Genomic DNA, 4,858 nt, shown 5'->3' with positions numbered 1-4,858 from the left:
TGCGTGTACAATTAATTTTTCAACCATATACCGGCTCCTCCAATAAAAACCTGTCTACCTAATTATGTTATAAAATGGAATTTTATGATATGACGACCATTCGTTTTTCACCGACAATCCACGTCTCACGGCTGCCTTCCTTGACTCGCCAAAGTCTGGCAAATCTCGTCATAATTCTACGAGAACATTGAGTGCTGTGTGACTTCAGTTGCATCGAAATTGTTGGTATTCTTCTTCCTTTCAAACTTCTCCTCACAGCGTTCAACCCCTACTCAGCTATATAATTAATAATCATCACTTTCCCTCTCATTACACCCAAACTCGAAAATGGCCAAGCTACTTGTTTCTTCTGTTGTTGTTATTCCCCTCGTGTTTCTTCTCTGCTTCTGCTGCGGCTGTATTGAGAGGGAACAAGAAGCTCTTCTTCATTTCAAGGCCGGCCTAAACTACTTTCTTGTTTCCTTTCCCGATATACCCAATCTGAGTACCTGGGAGAAGGGAGGAGATTGTTGCAGCACCTGGGACGGCATCATCTATGATGTGGACAGCCATCATGTAGTTTCTGTTGAAATTATGATCTCGGCTGAAGGGGATGTCATATCTGAGAGCTTGTGCAACCTCACTTCTCTTGCATCCTTAGACCTCTCTGGCAATAAATTAACAGGTACTCTTCCTCACTGCTTGGGAAATGTGTCTTCTCTTGCATCCTTAGACCTCTCTTACAATAAATTAAGAGGTACTCTTCCTCACTACCTGGGAAACATGTCTTCTCATGCAAGACCTCTCTGGCAATAAATTAACAGGTACTCTTCCTCACTGCTTGGGAAATATGTCTTCTCTTGCATTCTTAGACCTCTCTTACAATAAATTAAGAGGTACTCTTCCTCACTGCTTGGGAAACATGTCTTCTCTTGCATCCTTAGATCTCTCTTACCATAAATTAACAGGTACTCTTTCTCATTGCTTGGGAAACATGTCTTCTCTTGCATCCTTAAACCTCTCTTATAATAAATTAAGAGGTACTCTTCCTCACTGCTTGGTAAACATGTCTTCTCTTGCATCCTTAGACCTCTCTGACAATGGATTGACAAGTACTCTTCCTCACTGCTTGGGAAACATGTCTTCTCTCATACAGTTGCGTCTTTCTTGTAATAATCTAAACGGAAGCATTCCCCCTTCTCTTTCTAATCTCTCTTCTCTAAACCACTTAGATCTCTCTTCGAATCAGTTGACTGGTTGTATCCCTGACTCATTGAGCTATCGCTCATCACTAGTCTACTTGGATCTATCTTACAACCAAATAAACGAAATTATTCCCTCCTCATTTGCAAAGCTCTCCTCTCTTACTGTCCTCTTTGTTGAGAGGAATGCATTCAACTAGAGTATTGCTTCCTCGCCACTACCATCTTCACTAGAAATTCTCTTCCTCACTTGTAACTATGGTCAGATCATTTCAGAAGCCTTCTTTCACAGCCTTACCCAATTGTGGACTCTCGGCCTGACCAATTGCATATTTAATTTCAGCCCCACCTGGATTCCCCCATTTCAGTTAGTTTACTTAGTTATGATATCATGTAAGATGGATGGTCCAATCCTGTTGTGGATTTCGACGCAATTCGCGCTTTCTAAGTTGTACCTACCTAACAATAACCTTTTTGGAGAAATTCCCTCTTGGCTATGGGACTTGGGTATTCAAAGCATTAATGTTTCAACAAATCATCTGGAAGGTTGCATTTTGCCGCATACTTCTACCTAGAAGGAGATACTTTTCTTGGATGTATCTAACAATGCATTACGCGGAGAGATACAATCAACTTGGCCACCTCAGATAAACGTGTTGCTATTAAAAAACAATTCACTCACAGGTAACATTCCTCCAATATGGCAGGATTACTCTTCATTGATGATATTAAATCTGGCAAACAATCATTTGAATGGAATTATACCTCCAAGTTTAGCAGCTTGCTCTAACCTTCTAGTCTTGAATTTGGGGGATAATAATTTGGAAGGAATGATGCCATCTGAGATTGGTATGCTAAGTGAGGTACAGACACTAGTGGTAAACAATAACAAGGTGATAGGGTCACTCCCTCCATCTATATCAAACTGAACATAATTGAACATTTTGGATCTCAGGGAGAACTTATTTAGAGGTGAAATTCCAAAGTCAATAGGTACTTTCTCAAATCTGAGAGTGCTAGCAATGAGGAGGAATAATTTTGAAGGTGGCATTCCTACAGAAATTGAGCAATTAAAGAGCCTACAAATATTGGATCTTTCTTCAAATCACCTTTCAAGGCATATACCCCATAGTGTTTTCAATTTACCAGCAATAATAGTAGAGCCAACCCAAGAATTTAGCATGGTTTCGTACAACTTCGGATATGATATATACTTCTTCCAAATTAATAAATACGTGTATAAGAATGGATTGTATATGGATTCCAAAGGTAGAGATGAGAATTATGCATATATTTTTCCTACCATGACATCTATAGATCTTTCATGCAATCAATTAAGTGGGAATGTTCCTTTTGATTTGGGAAAGTTGAAGGGATTGAAGCTACTCAACCTTTCCATGAACAATATAAATGGTACTATTCCAAATAGCATGGCACAAATGAGTCAATTGGAGACATTAGACTTTTCTATGAATAATTTTTCTCGACACATTCCTCCAGATCTTGGTTCTTAAGCTCTCAACTTGTCCAATAACAACCTTTCAGGAAGCATACCACGAGGAAAACAAATGGTAACATTTGCTAAATCATCATTTTCAAGCAATCCAAATTTATATGGCTGTCCACTTCCAAAAAATAATTTCTACATCTAATAATGAAGAAAACCAAAATGAGCAAAATTTGTGGTATTGGATTGGAGTTGGACTGTCATATGGAGTAGGTTTTGCAACATTGGTTTTATTTATTGTATTGAAAAGGACTTGGAGGTATACATACTTTAGTGGTATGGACTTGCTCTTGAAGTTATGTTTCCCATGGCTCCATAAGTTGACATTAAAAAGTTTAATTTATTCAAATCAGACTGCATTAGTATCTTCTACTTGTTTACATTTATGTGCTTTGTCAATATTATTAAAAACAATTGTAAACATTTATATGATGTACTAATGTTTGGATTGAAGAAACAATCTGTTGTTTATTATTATTGTAAATTTTCTATTTTGATTGTTAATTATATAAGGTTTTTAAATTGTGGATGATATTATAAAAATAAAATTAGAATTTTTGTAATCTTTACCCAATTATTTATTCATAAAATTTTAAATTTTTTAAAACTTTTGTAGATGCATTATAGTAAAAAGGTACACACTATATTTTTAAGTTTCATAAATGTATTGTATAAAATTCATTATTTTTTATAATTTTGTAGATGTATTGTAATTAATATATACATAGTATTTCTTTAAACAAGTTATTTATGAAGAAAATATATGACGTTATCATTAAGTTTTCTTTTAAATATAATTTCATTTATTTTGAATTTAATAAGATTATATATTATTATTTATATAAGACAAGAGATATTATGAAGTTTAATTTATTGGTTTCAAACTAGTCAATATAGATGCATTTTTTTGCTCTACTTGTTTACATTTATGTGCTTTGCCAATATTATTAAAAATTATTGTAAAGATTTATATAGTGTACTAATGTTTGGATTGAGTGAAACATTTGATTGTTTATTGTTATTATTGTAAATTTTCTTTTTTTATACTTTAATATATATAGTTTTTAAATTGTTGGATGACATTATAAAATAAAAGTAGAATTTTTGTGTATTTTTGTAATCTTTAGTCAATTTTCTTTCCTTTTACTAATTTTGTAAATATACTATAAAAAATATATACATATTGTAAAATTCTTTCTTTTTATAATTTCATAGATGTATTGTAGTAAATATATACATAGTATATTTTTAAACAGGTTACTTATGACAAAAAGATAAAATACTTTCAATTAAGAATAACAATATTTGATCATACTTATGATAGAGATTTTTCATTAATAACATGATAATGTTTTAAAATTATAATCTCATAAAATAACAATTTTCAATAATATTAGATATATACTTACAATTATTTTACATTTATAGTCTACTTCAAATAAGTTTGAATCAATATAACCTGATTATGACTAGATTTTTTAAACTTTTTTTCTTTCAATTTTTATGAGTGCATAGCTAATCTTAAAATAACTTTAAAATAACTATTTGGTCTAAAATAAAAATTAACTACGTTAATCTTATTTTGTTTACTAAATTCCACTAAGAATAATCAAACTTTTAAGATAGAATTTCATATCTAAAATTTAGATCTCTTTAAAAAAATTCAAAAGCAATGAAGACTAATATGATATGTAATATTTATATTAAAATAAATTATCTCCCTATTAATAACACTACCTATCATTTGTAAAAGTAAATTTCCTATTTAATGATAGAGTTATTGAATTGATGATAGTTTTTTACTATACTTGATTTTTTTGGTTTTGAGAATATGTCTAGGTCTCTTGTTGACATGAAATGATCTATTTTTGCACCAATAGCCATTGATGATGCTTCTCTATGCAAGAATTTAATAACACACTATGTTGGCTTTGTTAATAATATGTGGGATTGCTAACTATCTGGTGCATATTACACTAGTACATTTTGGCAAATGTGTGACTATGTGACTAAAATCTTTAGTCACACCACTAAAATTTTTATTTATGTGACTAAAACTAATCACTTTCTACCAATTCTTTGTAATTTACAACTATAGGTGACTAAATATGTGACTAATTTTTTCATTAGATAAGATCACAAGATCAACCAAATAAAAGTGACTAAATAC

The 4,858-nt window shown here is 31.8% G+C and overlaps 1 pseudogene; it reads left to right on the top strand.

Moving 5' to 3' along the window:
• Positions 1-327: 327 nt before the first annotated feature.
• LOC149547260 (uncharacterized) lies at positions 328-3,128 on the top strand (annotated as a pseudogene).
• Positions 3,129-4,858: the final 1,730 nt, after the last annotated feature.

Source organism: Cupressus sempervirens, chromosome 7 (assembly GCF_028749045.1).
Source record: "Cupressus sempervirens isolate cs-2001-9-10 chromosome 7, ASM2874904v1, whole genome shotgun sequence".
Taxonomy (NCBI): domain Eukaryota; kingdom Viridiplantae; phylum Streptophyta; class Pinopsida; order Cupressales; family Cupressaceae; genus Cupressus; species Cupressus sempervirens.
The sequence above is the reverse complement of the archived record's forward strand: the minus strand, read 5'-3'. Positions and strand labels throughout refer to the sequence as shown.